Source organism: Tasmannia lanceolata, unplaced genomic scaffold (assembly GCF_043159265.1).
Source record: "Tasmannia lanceolata isolate RefF3 unplaced genomic scaffold, GAP_Taslan_0.1 ptg000003l, whole genome shotgun sequence".
NCBI lineage: Eukaryota > Viridiplantae > Streptophyta > Magnoliopsida > Canellales > Winteraceae > Tasmannia > Tasmannia lanceolata.
The window spans coordinates 3,449,621-3,471,617 of NW_027518680.1; the positions used below are offsets into that span (position 1 = coordinate 3,449,621).

At 38.8% G+C, this 21,997-nt stretch overlaps 4 pseudogenes; all 4 read right to left on the bottom strand.

The window, feature by feature from the left end:
• Positions 1-5,979: 5,979 nt before the first annotated feature.
• On the bottom strand, positions 5,980-6,648 carry LOC143859300 (germin-like protein subfamily 2 member 2 pseudogene; annotated as a pseudogene).
• A 4,200-nt stretch (positions 6,649-10,848) lies between these two features.
• Positions 10,849-11,520, bottom strand: LOC143859307 (germin-like protein subfamily 2 member 1 pseudogene; annotated as a pseudogene).
• A 1,889-nt stretch (positions 11,521-13,409) lies between these two features.
• On the bottom strand, positions 13,410-14,081 carry LOC143859318 (germin-like protein subfamily 2 member 1 pseudogene; annotated as a pseudogene).
• Positions 14,082-20,836: 6,755 nt separating this feature from the next.
• LOC143860160 (oxalate oxidase 1-like) lies at positions 20,837-21,864 on the bottom strand (annotated as a pseudogene).
• Between the last annotated feature and the right edge of the window lie 133 nt (positions 21,865-21,997).

Below are 21,997 nucleotides of genomic sequence, written 5' to 3' on the forward strand. Positions count from 1 at the left end.
AAAAGAGAGAAAACAATCAACACAGGGATTAAGGTTTACCATCCTAGCTAGGCTGTTTCACAAATGAAAAATAGACTGGGAATAATTGCTCTAACATGGCAATACAGATAGAGGACCATTGATATTGGAGTGCAATGTCGCCGTTATTGATATATAATTAGCTCCTCGCAGTTAGTGTCGACAACCATGCTATATATTTAGTTCATTTCCTCATGTCTGAGATATAGCAGACATTTGTTTAATTAGGCATGAAAGAACATTCTTATTTGCGAGGTTAAAAGTTGTTGAGGTTGTTTCACCGCTGTCGTGCCTAAGTGCATCACCCAGAAATTTTTACTTTCTTTTGAAGGAATGAGATCAATCTCACAAAAAAGACAACTTGTTTTTAAATCGCAACCCTTTACAGAAAGGTGAAAGGCTGGTTTCTGGGCGACACACTTGTCACGGCGGATGTGATACAATCTCAAAGTTGTTAATGAAAAAGAAAGAAGACATACTAAGAGAAACAACCAAGATGTGGAAGAGAGGAGAAAGAGAGGAAGAAGAGAAAGCAGGATAGGGATGCTCTGACATGCGATAAAGAGGGTAGTGACTTATTCTACTCCCTCAAAGAGATTTTCAGCAGATTTTGTCTTCATTCATGAGGTGGATGCTCTGACATGCGACAAACCATCTGAGAAATGCATTTTGCGATGAACCCACAGCAAATCCCTATATGAAATTATAAATAAGGGTTTTGCTACGCAATTTCGCAGGTCACTTTTGCAGGAGACAACAGCCATCTCAGATGAATTAAATGAATAAGACAAAATCTGCTAAAAAGAGAGGGTATGTGGCTTTGCAGAAATTGCCTAACAAATCCCAAAAAATAGATTAAATTTTGACGGAATGATGTGGCAACAGGAAAAGAAAAAGAAAATGGACAGATGTCTCCTCGTTGGTTTTTACGAAAGAGTAGGAGGACAAAATCAGTCCTTACGCTTTACCTCTTAAGATTGGGTCTAATTAAAATATTTTTTACCTCTTAAGGTTGGGTGTAATTAAAATTGGAAAAACATGATGAGTGTGAAGACAGAACCCGAATTAATTTTCTTCGGTTACGTACACTAGTCCTCACGCTTTACCTCTAGCATCTCTGTTTCCTTTTCTACATGACACCTATTTCAAGCGGGATTCGCCCAATCATAGCAATTTTTGGCCCATGGTTCGACCATATTCATTCAATAGAAGAATCTTTTTTCTATAAAAATTTTAAATGGCCTTATAAATTACTCTTTCTTTAAGTTTCGAATACAACAGAGATACAATCCACATGGGTTTGGTAGAAAGTGTAGGAAATTTAACCGGGTAGAACTCACCCCTAAAAGCTAGCTGTTAGAGGGAGGCCCATTCCCAGATAACCCATCCCCATCCATTTCACTCATCCGATGTGGGGCTATTTGCTTTTGCGTGAAATACGAGATACTACACCGGGGTTTCCGAGATCTTCCCTGAGAGACATTTCCGCTCTCAAAGGTAAATATGGGTTACCACGCCCTGAGCTCTAATACCATTTGTAAGGGATTTAACCGGTTAGAACTCACCCTTAAAAGCTAGCTGTTAGAGGGAGGGTGCCCATTCCCTTATAACCATGGTTTTAAATTTCAACCGAAATTTTGGGTTTCGGTCGGGGCTGACACCGAAACGTTCCGAAACCGAAACAAGCGAAATCTACCAAATTTCGGCCGAAATTTCTGAAATTTTGGCAAAATTATTGATAAAATAATTTTTTTTTAATTCCTTTACCAAATTTCAATATGAATTACCGTAATTTGGGCTAAAAAAAATGACATTTCGAGAACTTCTACCAAATTTCGGCTAAAATTTCGGTTTCGGTGAGGACCGAAATTTAAAACCTTGCTTATAAACTCATCCCCATCCATTTCACTCATCCAATGTGGGACTATTTGCTTTTGCGTGAAACCCCAACAGAAAGCAACTGCTTAGCAAGTTAGCAGTCTCCATGCTTTGATTTGGTCTTTAGCTAGAAAAATTGCACAAGTCAGTTGTCAATACATACTTTGAAAGCTAGTCAAATGACACGGTTTGTTCTACCAGAACATTTGACTGAATATTTACTGTTGAAACACAATTCATTTTTTTTTTGAAATAGTGTTGAAACACAATTCATATCCTTTTCTATTTGTTTTTATCTTTAGTTTTGCATCTTTCTACTTAAAATGGACCCTAAAACAAATTTCATGCCCATATTTAAGTAAATAATGGGCGCAAAATTTATTTCACGCCCATTTCACATTGACTCTGTCAATGTAAAATTGGCATAAAATAAATTTTACAGCCATTTTTACATCGAAAATGGGCCTAGAATTTGTTTTAAACCCATTTTAGGTTGAAAGAAACAAACTCCGAGGAATAGGAGCCTTATAGAAAATATTTCTAAAACGGAACTCCATTTGGGTGAACAAAATGATGCCCAAATGACAAAATATATACCCTTATTTAACAGTTGAATTTTAAGAAGAAGAAAAAACCATTGTCATTACTAGTGCTTGAATAGGATTCAACTTGCTAAGTTGCTTTAGGAGTCCCCCAGATCTCTCTATATATTGTAAGCCTCATGCCTCATGGCCATCTACTACAATAATTTAATTAAAAAAATTAAAGTTTTACAACCTTGCAATTTTCGTGGATGTGATATCTACAATTCCTAGCATGATGCATTGATCTACTTTAGTGTGATGCCCTTAAAACCCATTGGTGTGATGCTTTTGGTCGTGTTGCTATGAGTCCAATACAACTATCCTTCCTATCCAACTTATCAAAGTTATTCATGCATTACCCGGACGCATGTAAAAAAATTATGTATGTATGTATGTATGTATGGGTGTCCTTATCATGTTGAAGTGTTGTTATCAAGCTTAGGATTAATAACTTGGATTGGGTAAACTGGCTGGGCTGTTAGCTCATTAGGTGGATAAACATTTTCATATACTCGGGAGCAGTAAATCGTTGGCTTGGGGGATCCTATTGAAGGGGTGGCCATTCGTGAAAAGTTTATATTCCAGCTTTATTTGTAGCTTCATTTACTTGGACTTCTTATTTCGAGGTGAATGTAATAATGTTAAGTGTGGTGGTAGAGGGATGAGTAGAACCCTCATATTATTACTGGTTTAATCTTTGATTTAGTTTTATTTCTGCAATTTAGTAGCAGCCTTGTTTCTATGTATGCAATGAGTGGAGTAGATGCCTTGCATGTTCGTGGCTGTTGCACGCTCCGGACGGCGGATCCCAAGTCGGGGTGTGACAGTTAAAGTGGTATCAGAGCCGTACCTCCCGCAGTACGGTGTTCCAGTGAGGACGCTAAGCTCTAACAGGGTGGATTCTAAGATCCCATACCAGAAAAGGAGAGAAAGTTCTTGGGCAATATATGTGAACTCTCCTTCTCCCTGTGTAGAAGCGTTTTCAGAATCTCCAAGAGTTGGGCCCCGCAGAGTGGGTCGGGCACGGTTAGTGCTGCTGGAAAACAAATCGAGGAGGGTGGGAAAACCAAGGGTTGGACAATATTTACACAGTGTGGTCGGGGCATTACAATTTAGAGCTGTTTATAATTTGTTTTGCATTCTGTAAGCTTCGAATCCTTGATTTTAATTTATTTCTCCATAGATACTCCAGTTACAGTTTTGGTTTTCATCTTTCTTTATGTATGACACTTTATTTTGATTTCCTGCCCCCCACCAACTATTTGAGATCAGTTTCCAATCTTCCAATCATGCAAAATACACAATAAGGTTGATAGTTTACTCACCAAAATACACAATAAGGTTGGTGTTACCCTGTGATTTTTAAAATGATATTTTCTTGTGTATGATCCTCGGTCACCAGAACTGAAGTAGCATACATTTCTTTTTCTTTTTCTTTGAAATGACCAAATAGTCGCCCATTTTCACTTGGCTACTGATATTTGCATTTGCCATGTTTTGAAAATGACCAAACTCACCTTGTCTTTTATTATTTAATCAGCTGTCGAAAGATTTTACATTTTCTTATTTAATCAGCTGCCAAAAGCTATTACAATTCCCAAAAACTCTCAGCAGTCACTTAAAAACGAAAAGACAAGGTGAGCTTGTGTCATTATCAAAACATGGCAGCGCAGATATCAGTAGCCTTTCACTTTGTCTTTATTTTCAAATAGGAGTTCCCATCAAGAAATGTTATATGATTGTAAATGGATTAAATTTTGGCTAGGTCTAGGTCAGTTGCTGTTATGTCAGGCCATCTTTGATTGATGGTTCGGGTTATCAATTGATGAATCAAATTCCAAGATACAAAACATGGACTCCATTTAATAGACCTCCTCCTGGTTTGATCTTGATTGCCTCTCCTGGCCTGCATAATATGTTAACTTACCAACTTCTCCAATAGCTTAAGCTTTTGGAGAAAGGAAGTATTTAATCTTTTATACTTTAACACTCCCCCTCACGTGTGGCTCCTCTTTCTTTGGGTTGGCCTACACGTGGCACATGTAGACCCCACTTTCGGGTTTAGCCATTGCATGTGGATTTTGCTATCAAGGAGGTTTAAACCCAGGCATTTGCTTTGATACCATGTTAAGTTACCAACTTCTCCAATAGCTTAAGCTTTTGGAGAAAGGCAGTATTTAATCTTTTATAATTTAACATAATACTCCTCAAGTAGGAGAAAATTCAACTTCGAGTATAGAGCACTCTTCTCCAATAATTTTTCATTGAATCCAACAGGAATTACGATTTTGCCATTTATGAGCGCTTTGATCATTCATCCATGGATGCTTAACAGAAACCATTGTACACGGTGAATAAACAAACTCCAATTTAAATGAAATCTTCACAGGAATCAATGAAACATGAATCAATGAAATGAAATCAATTCAAATATTTAGTGCCATGGTTGAGTGTTCATTCCTCAAGAGTTTGCTCAATCCACCGCCTGACCTAAGCACATTTTCCTCAATCTTACGTTCTATTCAAGGAAACATATTGAAATAAATGAAAAGAGAGAGAAACAACAATCAACATAGGCCTACGGTTTACCATCCTAGGCTGCTTCACAAATTCATATTCATATTCTAACAAGGCAATATATATATATATATATATATATATATATATATATATATATATATATATAGAGAGAGAGAGAGAGAGAGAGAGAGAGAGAGAGGACCATTGAGATTGGAGTGCAATATCACCATTATTGATTGTGAAACAACCAATTACTCCAAAAGCTTAAGCTGTTGGAGATGGCATTATTTAATCTTTTATAGTTTAACACTCCCCTCACGTGTGGCCCCTCTTTTTTAATTTTAGGGCTGGCCTACACATGGCACATGTGGCTGCTCTTTTGTGTTGGTCATTACATGTGGATTTTTACTATCAAAGATTTTCACAATTGCTCTGATACCATGTGAAACAACAAATTACATCAAAAGCTTAAGCTGTTGGAGATGGCATTATTTATTCTTTTATCGTTTAACAATGAAAAATAATTAGCTCATGTCAGTGTCAACAACCATGGCATATACTTGTTCATTTCCTCATGTTTGAGATATAGCTGACATTTGTTGAATTAGGCATGAAATATCTTTCTTATTTGCAAGTTTAAAATGTTGTTTCACCTGTGTCACCAGAAATCAGCCTTTCACAAAAAACAAGTTTTTTAATTTCAACCCTTCACAAAAAAGTGAAAGACTGATTTCTGAGCGATGCATTTGTCAAGACAGATGTGAAACAATCTCAAAGTTGTCATTAGTGATGATGGGTCCCATCATAATACTCCATGACACATTATTCTTGACGAAAATAAAAAGCTCCCTAATGTAAGGAATTACAAGCGACTAAGAGGGCAGTGACTTAGATTCCCCACCCTCAAGCAGAGAAGGTAGGAAAAATACCAAACTATAAAAGATATTCTATATAGAGAAGCATAGAGAGCATTAGTAGCTTAGGAAGCCAAGTTGGCTTTGATTGCTTCCACCGTTTGTTCATTTACTAGGAAAGACTTTTCCAAAACTTCATCAGGAATAGAAGGCATTGAAGCAAATAGGTTAAGGGAAATGACTGATGTTCCTGCAAACTGGCTGTTAAAAAATGCAAGTGTTTCTGCTCCTCCCTTCCCGATATTGTAATTGTAGTGTACCAGCCCCCTAGGAAACACAAAAAGATCTCCAGCCTTCAAGTCCTTTGAGTAGAGGACATTATTAGTGGTCACAAACGCAGCATTCACTCTTCCCCTTACTACATATAAGAGCTCAGTCGTACGAGGATGCACGTGAGGGGTGTTGGTTCCGCCGCGAAGATAGGTGATTCGGTTAATTGATACCCCAAGGGTGTTGAGCCCTGGGAAAGTTTGGGCAACGCCAATAGAAAAACTAACCCCAAATATGTTTGGGGTGCCTGCTTGTTGTAGGCCGCTGTAGTAGAAGTCGTTCGATATTACTCTTGATGGCTTCTTGCAGGGGAATCCATTCAGATATACATTTGTGGCGTTTGGGAGTCCAACACAGAAGTCCTGCAGAGGATCAGGGTCTGCTGCATGGCATGAATGAAGGAGTAACACTGATAAGGAAAGGATTAGGAACAAGGGTGAGCTTGCAAGGGGCAAAGAGGCCATGTTTGTTCAACTTCAAATTCTCCTGAAAAATGATTTCTCAATGAGTTGTTTTGAGATATGGAGGGGAGATCATGTCTATATATATACCACACATGCGTCTTCTATCTATGCATAAAGTCCATGCACAATGGCCTCTTCTTTTTCTTCCGAAAACTACATTGGAACGCCTAAGATATTCCTTAAAACCAAAACAACAATATTAGTACTTACGTTTTACCTCTTAAGGCTGGGTGTAATTAAAATGGGAAAAATTGATGAGTGAAGACAGAACCCGAAGTACTTTTCTTAGTTTTCTTTGGTTACGTACGTATATATACTAGTCCTTACGTTTTACCTCTAGCGTATGTGTTTCCTTCTCTAGTTCTTTGCTCAAAAAAGAAATATCACACCTATTTCAAAATAACATCTAATCAGATGATCATAGCCTTCGGAGCAATTTTCTACAGATCACTGGTTAACACAAAATAGGCAAAAGTCCATTCACCATATGGTGTAGATTTGTCCACTAAGTGCAGTTTTTGTCCCATGGTTCAACCATCTTTAATCAAGAGAACAAGCTTTTTTCTGGATAAAGCTAGAACGGCTATAAATGGGATATAGAATATATGGGTTGGTAGATAGCAACTACTTAGCAGTCTCCATGTTTTGATTTGGCCTTTAGCTAGAAAAATTGACCAAGTCACCTGTTAATACATACATTGAAAGCTGGTAAAACCTGAACTTTTGAATATATGCCCTTGTTTTGGTTGGTAATCAGGGATCAAACCTGCAACCTCAAGGTTGAGAAACCAAGCCTCAACCATTGAGCTACAGGCCCAACCTCCCTTTGAATATACACAGTTGAAACACAATTCATATCTCTTCCTAGTTGTTGTGAGGGCTGCTAGCAAAAAGCGATGTCGTTTGGAAAATAAAGAGGAAACCCTATTTTGTGACCCATGCACAAGAACACAAGGAAGTGAGCTCAAATCCCCATGAAATGCAAAAAAACACAGTGGAAAGGAACCCTCTGCACAAGAACCCAAGGAAGTGAGCTCAAATTTAAGAGGGGCAGCCTCTTAAATTTTATTAATAAGAAAATAACAATTTGGGGAATGATATTTACACCCTCCCCCCTAACAATTTCTGTGAGAATGGTTCACTGCCTGAGGATAAATTCACCCCCTTCAACGTTTTTATTTGCCTTTACAACTTAAAGAATAACGTTGGGTCGGGGGGGGGGGAATATCATTTTCGCTTTTGAACATCTTCCTCTTCAATCAGCAAAAGGAACCCTCTGCACTTTACACTTTTCTAATGGAATTGATATCAGCACTCTTGTTTTGATAATGATACTCAACTCTCCACTTCTTATTTACTTCTCTAATGTTTTTCTTTCAAAGTTTGCTATAAATTATAGTTGCCAAGCTGCTCTCAATAACCGTCCATCAGATGTCATCCTAACTGTGATAATGTGGCCAATTTTTGTAGAGAAGGTAAAACCTATTGGCATGTGATTATATTAACCACATTATGGGTATTGTGGAAGGAGCGAAACTGCAGGGTGTTTAGAGGACAGGTGAAATCTCCTCATTTCCTATACATCAAGATTCTAGCTCTAAACATTGCTTGGGTCTGAGAATTGCCTAGCTTCCATTTTGTCTCAGCGCACGATCTTTGGCAAGGATGGTTAGAGGTGTGCTCGGGACCGATTGGGATAGCGGACTCCAACGAATCGGAGATTAGAGCGGTGCTTCAAGGATTAAGGTTGATGATGGATCACAATATTTGTGATAAGGTGATAATGGAAGGTGATTCCTTAAACGCCATAAGATGGTTGAAGGGAAGCGTGTCTCGCCCTTGGAGGTTTGCAAGATGGATTGACGAGATCTCAGATTTGGTGGGGATCTTCATTCTCATTTCATCACGTGAGGAAATTGGCTAATAGTGAGGCCAACAGGCTAGCAAGGGAGGGTGCGTCTAGGGCGGAGTTGGCAGTTTTTTATTCCACCCCCACCAACCCTCCCCCCTCCCCCCCCCCCCCCCCCCCCCCCCCCCCCCCCCCCCCCTTAATAAGTTCTTGGTTATTTTGTGTTTTTTTTTTCTTGTGGTTTGTTTTGTCTTGATCTTCTCTATCGTTGTGGTCTTCCTGTTGTTTCTTTTTCTTTTAATTCATTGCCATTCAAAAAAAAAATGTTGCCAATTTTTGTAAGAATCATCTAATTAGTGTGATTTCTTGATGTAGTGCAGAAGCAAAATTTACCACTTTGGAGGATTAAAATTCAGCTTTCAAGATACATCGATAAGAAGAATGGGCAAAATTATGAAGATGAACAAAATTACACTTAATTTTCACTCAAAATAGAGTATGAACTTGCCTAGGCAAAGCCTAAAATCAACATAACATCATAATCTGTTGGGGTTCCACGTGAAACCAAAAGATCCCACATCGGAAAGGTTGAAAGATGTGGATGGGCTTATAAGGATTTGGCCACCCTCCCCTTAATGGCTAGCTTTTAAGGGTGAGTTCTACCCGAATTCCTCAAGTGCTATCAGAACTGAGGCGTGGTAACCCCCGTGTGCCTCCGAGGATGGAATAATACCTTGGGGAAGAATCTCGATAACCCCGGTATGCCTCTGAGGATGGAAAAATCCCCCGGGGAAGATCTCGTAGTTCTCATGTTCCTACCACGTGGAGGAGGAGATTGTTGGGGTTCCACGTGAAAGCAAAAGATCCCACATCGGAAAGGTTGAAACATGCATGTGGATGGGCTTATAAGGATTTGGCACCGTCCCCTAGCTTTTAAGGGCTAGTTGACTAGTTGTACTCGGATCCCTCATAATCTCCCTAACAACTCAACTTGTGCTTGCTTTTAAAGTAGAAGCACTTAGATATATTTAAGCAAAACCCTATACAAATACAAATTTATCCAAAAAATGAAAAATACAAAGAAAATATTCTAAAAAATAAATTCATTTGCTATTTCGTACCCCCCATCAATTGGTGGTAAGATCTTTCGATTGATGAGTAGAGCTTTCAATCAATGAACCGGTCCTTCGATCGATCGTCCATCTTATCAATCGATGAATCAAGTTCCAAGATTTGATAAAACATGGGCTCCTCTTAATAGACCTCCTCATGGTTTGCTCTTGATTCCTCTCCCGGCCTGCGTCATACTCCTCAAGGAGGAAATTCAACTTTGAGTATAAAGCACTCTTCTCCAATCTTTTTTCATTGAATCCTGCAGGAATTGAACCTATGAATTTGCCATTTATGAGTTGGACGCTTTGATCATTCAGTCATGTACGCTTAACAGAAATCATTGAACACCGTGAATAACCATACTCCAATTTTAAATTAAATCTTTAGGTGAATCAATGAAACGTGAATCAATGAAATCGACATCAATTCATATGTGTAGTGCCATGGTTGAGTATTCACTCCTTAAGGTATGCTCAATCCAATGTACCGCCTAACCTAAACACATTTTCCTCAATCTTAAGTTGGATTCAAGGAAGCATGTTGAAAATCAGACAGGGAATAAACTTCTCTAACAAGGCAATATAGATTGAGGACCATTGAGATTGGAGTGAAATATCACCATTATTGATATATATAATTATCTCCTCGTTGTTTGTCCATGGAATATACTTGTTCATTTTCTAATGTTTGAGATATAGCTGACATTTGTTGAATTGAGCATGAAAGATCTTTCTTATTTGCGAGGTTAATAGCTGTTGAGGTTGTTTCACCTCTTTCGTGCCGAAGTGTGTCATGTTTTATAATTTCAACCCTTACATAAAAAAGTGAAGGACTGATTTCCGGGTGATGCATTTGTCATGGCGATTGGCGGATGTGAAACAATCTAGAAGTTGTTAATGAAAAAGCAAGAAATACTGACAGACAAACAATCAAGACGTCGAAGAGAGAAGAGAGAGGAAGAAAACAAAGGAGGATATATAGGGAATTTGTGGGGGTCGAATGTCTAATCCCACAACTCTCATTATTCTTTTATTAGATATTGTCTCCTATAATATGGAATGACAAGATGTCATTGGTGATGATGGGTCCCATCATAATACACCATAACACATTATTCTTAACAAACAAAAAAAAAAAGCTCCTCTAGTGAGGAATTACAAGCGACAAAGATAGTAGTGACTTATATTATCCTCCTTGAAAGATATTCTATACGGAGAAGCATAAGGAGTATTAGTAGCTTAGGAAGTAAAGTTGGCTTTGATGGCTTCCACAGTTTGTTTGGCTACTAGGAAAGACTTTTCCAAAACTTCATCAGGAATAGTAGGATTTGAAGCAAAGAGGGAGAGGGGAATGAACTGCGCTCCTGGCAACTGGCTATTAAAAAATGCAAGTGCTACTGCTTTCCCCTTCCCGAGATTGTAATTGTAGTGTACCAGCCCCCTAGGAAACACAAAAAGATCTCCAGTCTTCAAGTCCTTTGAGTAGAGAACATTATCAGTGGTCACAAACGCAGCATTCACTCTTCCCCTTAATATATATAAGAGCTCAGTCGCGCGAGGATGCATGTGAGGGGGAACTATCCCTCCGCGATTATAGTCGATACGGACGATTGAACACCCTTGAGTGTTGAGCCCTGGGTAGGTCGTGGCATCGGCAGGAGTTAAACCAACCCCAAAGATATCTGCTGTGTTGGCTTCTTTGGCTACGAGTTCGGAGAAGAAGTCGTCTGACGTTACTGTAGTTGGATTCTTGCAGGGGAATCCATTCAGAAATATATTTGTGGCGTTTGGTTGTCCAACACAGATGTCCTGCAGAGGATCAGGGTCTGCTGCATAGCATGAATGATGGAGCAACACTGATAAGGAGAGGATTAGGAGCAAGGGGGAACTTGCAGGGGACAAAGTGGCCATGCTTGTTCTACTTTAATTTCTCCTGAAAAATGATTTCTCAATGAGTTGTTTTGAGATTTGGAGGGGAGACCATGTCTCTATATATAGGACACATGTGTCTATATATGCATATGCACAATCAATTTGTAGACCCAATTATATTGTTACCATAATAATCAATAGGGATATGCTAGGGAATTTTGTACCGCCTAACCTAAACACATTTTCCTCAATCTTAAGTTGGATTCAAGGAAGCATGTTGAAAATCAGACAGGGAATAAACTGCTCTAACAAGGCAATATAGATTGAGGACCATTGAGATTGGAGTGAAATATCACCATTATTGATATATATAATTATCTCCTCGCTGTTTGTCCATGGAATATACTTGTTCATTTTCTAATATTTGAGATATAGCTGACATTTGTTGAATTGAGCATGAAAGATCTTTCTTATTTGCGAGGTTAAAAGCCGTTGAGGTTGTTTCACCTCTTTCGTGCCTAAGTGTGTCATGTTTTATAATTTCAACCCTTACACAAAAAAGTGAAGGACTGATTTCCGTGTGATGCATTTGTCATGGCGATTGGCGGATGTGAAACAATCTAAAAGTTGTTAATGAAAAAGCAAGAAATATTGACAGCAAACAATCAAGACGTCGAAGAGAGTGTTAAATTTTGAAGAAATTTTTTTCTATTATTCTTGGATGCATTACAATCAAGCCCAATGAGTGTTTGTATAGAGAACACTCAAGAAGATAAACATAGAAAGAGATATGACATGATTTGGGGAGATAATCCTAATCTAATCTTGTTACTTAATCTAGCCTACTTCCTTAATCTACCACCTAATCAAATCAATCTAAACTCCACCCCAATCAATCTACGATTTGATTCTATTCTCTAATATGCCCCCTCAAACGTATATGGATTGGAAATCGATATACGTTTGATTACAATAGATATCCCCAAAAAGAAATGTAAATTTTTTTTATGCACACTGTTACGATTGATGTCCGCCTGTTGTTGGTATTGCTGAATATGAATTGCCGCATGTTGTTGAAGAATGTGTCGCATGAAAGATGAGGCGCACAGAGTCTCAAAGAACTGAATTGGACTCGAGCCGGAATGGGCGAGTCTTTAGGTCGGTTTTGAATACCGAACCTTCTGAAAATGGGTCACAATGGACCAATGCCTCGATAGGCAAAATGATGCCTCGATGGGCAAGAATGGGCCTCGATGGGCAAGACATCATAGGTCGGCAAGTACCGATACTCATAGGCTAAGGGGATCAATGTTGGTCAGGACGGACGGACGGACGATCGGCCGTCCACCTGAGAACGGAAGCACTTGTGGAGAGGTCAAGCCAAGGTCGTTGGCTCTGATACCATGTTAAATTTTGAAGAGAAGATTTTCTATTATTCTTGGATGCATTACAATCAAGCCTAATGAGTGTTTATATAGAGAACACTCAAGAAGATAAACATAGAAAGAGATATGACATGATTTGGGGAGATAATCCTAATCTAATCTTGTTACTTAATCTAGTTTTCTTCCTTAATCTACCATCTAATCAAATCAATCTAAAATCCACCCCAATCAATCTACAATTTGATTTTATTCTCTAACAGAGAGAAGAGAGAGGAAGAAAACAAAGGAGGATATATAGGGAATTTGTGGGGGCCGAATGTCTAACCCCACAACTCTCATTGTTCTTTTATTAGATATTGTCTCCTATAAATATGGAATGACAAGATGTCATTGGTGATGATGGGTCCCATCATAATAAACCATAACACATTATTCTTAACAAAAAAAAAAAAAAAAAAATGCTCCTCTAGTGAGGAATTACAAACGACAAAGATAGTAGTGACTTATATTCTCCTCCTTGAAAGCATAAGGAGTATTAGTAGCTTAGGAAGTAAAGTTGGCTTTGATGGCTTCCACAGTTTGTTTGGCTACTAGGAAAGACTTTTCCAAAACTTCATCAGGAATAGTAGGATTTGAAGCAAAGAGGGAGAGTGGAATGAACTGTGCTCCTGGCAACTGGCTATTAAAAAATGCAAGTGCTACTGCTTTCCCCTTCCCCAGATTGTAATTGAAGTGTATCAGCCCCCTAGGAAACACAAAAAGATCTCCAGCCTTCATGTCCTTTGAGTAGAGAACATTATCAGTGGTCACAAACGCAGCATTCACTCTTCCACTTAATATATAAAAGAGCTCAGTCGCTCGAGGATGTGTGTGAGGGGGAACGATCCCTCCTCGATTATAGTCGATACGGAGGATTGAACACCCTTGAGTGTTGAGCCCAGGGTAAGTCGTGGCATCGGCAGGAGTTAAACCAACCCCAAAGATGTCTGTTGTGTTGGCTTCTTTGGCTATGAGTTCAGAGAAGAAGTCGTCCGACATTACTGTAGACGGATTCTTGCAGGGGAATCCATTCAGAAATATATTTGTGGCGTTTGGTTGTCCAACACAGATGTCCTGCAGAGGATCAGGGTCTGCTGCATAGCATGAATGAAGGAGTAACACTGATAAGGAGAGGATTAGGAACAAGGGTGAACTTCCAAGGGACAAAGAGGCCATGCTTGTTCTACTTTAATTTCTTCTGAAAAATGATTTCTCAATGACTTGTTTGGAGATTTGGAGGGGAGATCATGTCTATATATATACAATACATGTGTCTATATATGCATAAAGTCCATGCACCATCAATTTGTAGACCCAATTATATTGTTACCATAATAATCAATAGGGATATGCTAGGGAATTTTGCGGAAAGGCATTTGCTGGCTGACTTTTGCTTGAGAGAATAGCCACTTCGGATGCATTAAATGAATAAGACAAAATTTGCTGAAAGGTGAGCCTGCGTGGCTATTGTCTCCTGCAATAGTAAGCCATGATCTGGCTTTGGCAGAAATTGCCTAGCAAATCCCTATCAGTCATTATTAAATTTAGACTAGGCAAAGAAAAGGGTAAGATGTCTCCCTATTTATTTTCCGATTCTGGTATGTGTAAAGAGGAGGTAAAAGCCAGACAAGGACCGTCTATGATATTCCTCAAAACAAAAACAACAATATCAGTTCTTACGTTTTACCCCATAAGAATGGGTGTAATTAAAATGGAAAATTTTGATTAGTGTAAAGACATAACCCTGAATACTTTTCTTCAGTTTCTTAGGTTACGTATACAAGTCCTTACGCTTTACCTCTACCGTCTCTGTTTCCTTTTCTATACAACACCTATTTAAAGAGGGTTGGGTCGCTTGGTCAGTCATACTATTCTTTCAGACCTAGTCAATAACCCTTGCTCTTTCTTGGTCATCATCCAGATTACGGTCTATCCTGTCATCTTTATCATATGATTCTGGTATCTTTGATTTATATCCATGTTGTCGGCTGTCAAATGGGGGCCTACTTTCTACTAAGGCTTCTTTCTTTAATTTTTGATCGATACAACATAGATATATTCTACATCGGTTTGGTCCATAGCAACTGCTTAGCAGTCTCCATGCTTTGTTTTTGTAAGTGTTTTCCATTCCTTATCATCGTTTGTTTTGCTTCTTTCTACTTAAAATGGGTTCTAAAATAAATTTTACATGCATTTTTAATAAGTTAAAATATGGCACAAAATTGGTTTTACATTGGCATGTTTCTTTACACGTAAAATGGATGCTAAACTCACAGGAGCCCTTAGAGAAACCGGACACAAGGGCTTCTCCAAATTATTGTAAAATGCTCACTCATACGTAAGCATTTTACGAGGAGTCGAGGAGAAGTTAGCAAGAGCTACTCACGACGAAAGCACGTCCTGCCAAGGGGATAACTTCAAATCCTAAAAAGGAAAAATTTTCCATTGAGAAGAAGGATAAAGAGGCCGCCCAAGTGATCCTAGAAGTTGAACCAAATGAAACATGGCAAGAAGTTCGTAAGAAAAGTTAGCCAAAACGCTCTCAAAGAGCCCAACATATCCCATCCAAATTAGCCGATTATGTAAGTCAGAAATATTCAGCATCTTGATCTCTTAGGCTTAGTGTCTGCTCACTCATATGTGTGTTGAGCCTTGGTTCATCCCTTCGTTGCATTTTCCAAGTTAGGATATGCTTTGTGCTTTCCTTGTATCATCTCTATTTTGAAATAAATCGGTAGGGGTCCCCGCAAAACCCTAGCTTACCCATAAAAAAAATACTGTTAAATGACCAAATCATCGGTCATCTTCGACTTTACCTTTATTTTCAAATAACAGTTCTCTTTTCAGAAGTGTTTGCCATCAAGAGGACTGCTGGCAAAATGGAAATCCGTTGTGTAAAAAAAGGGGAATCTCATATCATGATACGTGCAACAAAAAAACATAAATAAGAGACCTTGAATCCCCACCAAACTTTGTGAAAATGACCAAATCGTTTGTAATTTTCAATTTCTTCCTTATTTTCAAAAAAGGAGTTCAATTTTCCATCAATAAATATTATATGAAAATATATTTGGATTAAAATTTGACAAGGTCTCGATCAGTTGGCTTTATGTCAGCTCACCTGTCCAGTGATGCTAGACAAAATAATATCCACCTAAAGTTTTCTTATGTATGATACTCATGAAAATGTAAACCGTAGCATGTGGCCTTCGGCATCCTTACCTCTCCCCCTCTAGGATTTTATTTCAGGTCCCCTCTCTTCTCTTCTAGTATATATCTCCTTTGTCTTTGCAGACGCATTGGTCCATGGACGGGTGTTTAGAGATGATAATGGTGATATCATTTACGTCTTCTCTCTAGGCTGGTTGGAATGATGGACTCAACTTCAAGCGGAGGTTTGTGCTCTTCATTACAGTATGGTATGAGCTTATTTAGGGATCAAATGTAAGGATTTGTAATCTCTTTCTGTCACGCCTCAAACCCCAACCTGGGCGTAGGACATAGCAGCGCCGTAAACCTGCAAGACAAGTCTCACAAATGCAAAAGGCTGCAAAGCAGATAACATAAATAACCGGGCATTCCATAACTAAATCTCAAAGTTCAATTTAATGCGGACCCATCAGAGTCAAATCAAATCTCACCTCTCCCCAAAGGGTCAAAGCAAAAATATATCACCTTTATTGATATATAATTAGCTCCTCCCAGTTAGTGTCTACAACGATGGTATATACTTAAGTTCATTTTCTCATGTGTTGAGATACACCTGACATTTGTTTAATTATGAATGAAAGAACATTCTTATTTGCAAGGTTAAAAGTTGTTGAGATTGTTTCACCGCTGTGGTGCCTCAGTGCATCACCCAGAAATGCCTAAGTGCATCACCCAGAAATCGGCCTTTTACTTTCTTTTAAAGGACTGAGATCAATCTCACAAAAAAGAGAACATATTTTTAAATCGCAACCCTTCACAAAAAGGTGAAAGGGTGGTTTCTTGGCGACACACTTGTCACGGCGGATGTGATACAATCTCAAAGTTGATAATGAAAAAGCAAGAAGAAATACTGAGAGACAAACAACCAAGACGTGGAAGAGAGGAGAAAGAGAGGAAGAAGAGAAGGCAGGATAGGGAATTTGTGCGGGTTCAAAGTCTAACCCCACAACTCTCATTATTTTATTAAATATTGTCTCCAATAATATGGAACATGCCATGTTTGTTCTACTTTCTCCTGAAAAATGACTTCTCTAGGAGTTGTTTTGAGATATGGAGAGGAGATCATTGTCTATCTTTGCATAAAATCCATGCACAATTTTTAGACTAGTTATATTATTACCATAATAATCAATCTAGAGGACTACCAGCGAAATGAAAATCCATTTAAAACTGGATCTTATATCGTGATAGGTGCACAAAAAAATAGGGAAGAGTGCTAGAATCCCCACCAAACTCAAAAAATAGTGTGAAAAGTGAAAATGACCAAATTGTTGGTCATGACCACCTTCGTCTTTATTTTAACAAAGCAGTTCCATTTTGGAAGTGTTTTCCATCAAGAGGTTTGCTAGCAAAACGAAAATCCATTTTATTGCGACACAGGTCTGCCTAACCCCAGGTCTGCCTAACCCCAAATAACCTACAAGAAAAACACAAAAAACAAGAGAGCTTGACTCCCCACCTAATGGATCTACTTCGGATCAGACCAACCCATGTCTTAGTCATAAACCATTCATCAGATTGGACTCGGAGTGTTATTCAGATACTACTTCCCATGTCACGGTCACAATCCATCTCAAATCGGACCTTCCATGGGAGTGTCCTAGTAGGTCATACTTACATTGTAGTACACAGTTAAAATTCTCAGACGAGGGTGAGGATGCACCGGGCACGGTGGGTTAAGGACTTGGGGTCAATGGTTAGAGAAGGAAGAGGAGAGGGTGACTAGAGACTTGAGAGAGATGAATGACAAAATACTTAAAATAAGATTCGTATGGATTATTTTAATGAAAATACCCTTGAAATAAAAGTTATTAAAAAATGGACTAACATAATAATTGGGATTTAGGATTGTCCAATGGGTATTTGTTAGTTGATTGGATCCGATCCGAAATAATTTCGGATCAAATATGTCCATGGATCTTGGTTTTGTGTTTAGATACTGTCCATTTAAGTTGGATCCAGATGGTCCATCGACCATCTAGGTCCACTGATACCCTCAACCAAGTGCCCAAAACAATGTGAAAATGGCCAAATCGTTGGTCATTTTCACTTTGGACTTTATTTTCAAACCGGAGTTCTGTTTTGGAAGTGTTTTCCATCCACAGTGCTAGCAAAATGGAGACCTGCTCTGTAAAAACCAAGAAAAGAACTCTAATACCGTGAGACGTGGCAAAAACAACAAAATGGAGAGCTCAAATCCCCACCAAACGCCAAAAATATTGAGAATGATCAAATTATCAGTCATTTTCACTTTAGTCTTTATTTTCAAAAAAGAGTTAAGTTTTCCATCAATAAATATTTAAATTGAGACAGTTATATAACATTTAAATTTTTACAAGTTTGAATAGGATCCAAGTTTCTAAGTTGCTTTAGGAGTCCTCCACCACTCTGTATATATTGTAAGCCTCATGGCCCTTTACTATGATGATGTAATGAAAAAAGTTTTAAGTTTTACAACCTTACAATTTTCGTGGATTTCTACCAATCTCAGTATGATGCCTTCATCCATGTCACGATGCCCTTAGAACCCATTGGTGTGATGCTTTTGGTCTTGTTATTGAGTCCAACACAACTAACCTTTATATCCCATTCATCTAATTATTTAGAGCTGTTTATAATTAGTTTTTGCATTCCTTGAGATTCCAATCCTTAATTTTAATTTGTTTCTCAGTACATACTCCAATTACAGTTTTGGTTTTCATCTCTCTTTACCTATGACACTTATGACACTTCATTTTCATTTCCAGCCCCACGAACTATTTGAGATCAGTTTCCAACCTTCCGATTACGTCAAAAACTATGTTTTCTTTTCTCTTTCATATTGATAATCCCACGCAAGCTGTGATACTGTTTTGAAAATTTAAGATCTTAGAACTGTCATCCATGGGTTCCTTAAAGTTCTAAAGATTCTCGATCACCAAAAGTGAAGTAGCAAACATTACTTCTTTTTTGAAATGAGGCACATATTATTATTAAGGAGGGGAAAACCCTAAGACCGAGGAGGTCAACAAAAACAAAGTAAAAAAAAGAGTACAACAACAAATATAAAGCCAATATTTAAGGGGAAGATAATCAAAATTTTCCCAATTAAGCTTACTCGGTTCACCCTAGCTCTCACAATCTGGTCTGCCTCACTGCACTATTGGTCGAGCGACAACATGCTGAAATCGGACCCACTCGATCTAGGATCTCATCAACCAACTCCGTGAATCACCATGGTTGAGACTTGCTACCGTCCAACCATCTAATGGTGTTTAAGGAATCTACCTCCCCAATTAGCCTGTCCAAGAGACTATTATCAGTATTCTCGATGCCCAGAATAACCGATGTCGCCTCTACCTCATTAGAATCAATGAACCAAAGGGGCATGAAAAATCTCCGTCCTCGAACTTAAGCAATCATCCAACCCCTGCTGGCCTAGGATTGCTAAAACTTGAGGTATCAAAATCTAAGTTTAGCCAACCAGGATAAGGCGAAGTTCATCTAGGAGAAGCGGGCTCCACCCCGTCTGATCAAAAGCATATCTCCTTCCAACAACTATTAAGATTAGAGCTTGAATAGAATTTGAAAGGAGGGAGGATCCTCACCCATGATCTTGTGATGGAAAGGACCTGTGAAAGTGAATAAGGGGCCCTTAGATAGACTTTTGAAGAGCCTAGCATTCCTCTCCTTCCAAAGGATCCAGATGGTGGGTAGCATCTCCACTCTCCATAGAATCCTTCCTTTAGAAGGCTAGGGCACTAGAAACCAACTTTCCAAAAAAATCAGCCAATCGATGAGGAAAAACCCAAGACATCCCAAAATTTTAAATGAAACCAAACCTCCCTAGCGAAGAGACAATGACCATTCCTCTGCTCATGATAGGCAGTTCTGCCTGGAATCATTAGGATTTGCAGAAGAGCCAGAGAGCTAGGAAGTTCAGTCAGAAGATGATAGAGGCTCTTGTTTATTAGGAGTTAGGTTCTTTTGTTCACCTTTCCTTAGTCTCTGCTTTTAAGGATAGGTCTTGTTGTTTTACTTCTTTTGGTTTGTATCCCTATTCTTGGAATAGGGTTAGAGTTTGTGTGCTAATTGTTTCATCTTTCTAATTTTAATAAACCGGTAGGGGTCCCTGCCAAACCCCATCTTACCTATCAAAAAAAAGAAGAAGAAGAAGAGACAATGAACAAACAAGTGATTTATGTCTCACCATCTCTCGCACAAAGGGCACATTGATCAATAATCCACATCTGACGGTTGTGGTTCATCATGAGGATCTTGTCCTGGAAGGTTTTCTAAGAGGGGCTAGATCCTAGATCCTGAAGTAGCTAGCATACCTTTCTTATGTACGATACTCATGAAAAATAGTCTCTGGTCTTTTGGCATCCATCCCTCTCCCCTTACAGGATTTTCAGGTCACCTCTCTTCTCTTTCAGACGAAGGATTTGTAGACGCACAACTTGTCCAAGCTAATTCAGGCCATGAAATCAATGGCCCAGTTCACAATTATCACAATCATGTATGCAACACTCACAATTCTTGCTTTTGATTCCCTGCAACAAATGAAAAGCTTAAGCTAATGATCATTTTGATCTTTTCAGTTAAAAAAAAAGTGAAACACTGATTTCTGAGCGATGCACTTAGTCATGACAGGTGAAACAATCTCAAAGTTGTTAATGAAAAAGAAAGAAGAATTACTGATGCAAACAATCAAGACAGTGGGAGGGGAGAAACAGAGGAAGAAGGGAAGGGAGTGTAGGGAATATGTGGGGGATGAAAGTCTAACCCTCAACTCCCTTTATTTTATTAGGTATTGTCTCCAACAATATTAAAGTACAGGTTGTCATTTGTGATGATAGATCCCATCATAATACACCATAACACATTATTCTTAACAAAAAAAGGGGTTCCTCAAGTGAGGACTTACAAGTGACGAAGAGGGTAGTAACTCACATTCTCCTCAAGGTGAAAACTAAGCAGAAAAACCAAACAAGAAGATATAGTACATGGAGAAGTAAAAGGACTTATAATAGCTTATGAACCTAGTTTGGATTTCATTTCTTTCACAATGTGTTCATCTACTTGGAAAGCCTTGGCCAAAACTTGATAGGGAATAGAAGGATTTGAAGCAAAGAGGGCAAGGGGAATGAACACTACCCCTGGCAACTGGCTATTAAAAATTGCGAGATAAACTGCCTTCCCCTTCCCCGCATTGTAAGCGAAGAGTATCAGTCCCCTAGGGACCACAATAATCTCTCCAACTTTCAAGACCTGTGTGTACAGAACATTAGCAGTAGTCACAAACCCAAATCTCACTATTCCCTCTAGTACAAACACCATCTGATTTGCACGAGGATGTAAGTTAGGGGGAACACTCCCACCGGGGGCCAAGTCAATGCGGTTCATTGATACCCCTAGTGTGTTGAGCCCTGGGTATTCTAAGACACTGCCACTAGTCAGACCGAACCCAAAGATGTTTGTTGTGTTTCCTTCTTTGGCTAGGCCATCGAAGAAGAAATCGTTCGATTTTACTTTAGATGGGGGCTTGCAGGCGAATCCATTAACAGATATTTTTTGACCTTTCTAGTCTGCAACACAGAAGTCCTGCAGAGGATCAGAGTCTGCTGCATGACATGAATGAAGGAGTAACACTAATAAGGAGAGGATTAGGAACAAGGGTGAACTTGCAAGGGACAAAGAGGCCATGCTTTTTGTTTTGAAATTATGGAGGGGAGATCATGTCTATATATATACCACATGTATGTGTCTATCTAGGCACAAAGTCCTTGCACAATTTGTAGACCCAGTTATATTATTACCATAATAATCAATAAATATTATAAGAAAGAGATTTGCCAGCGTCCATGTCCATCACAAAAGGCATTGCTCAGATGGTCAGTCGC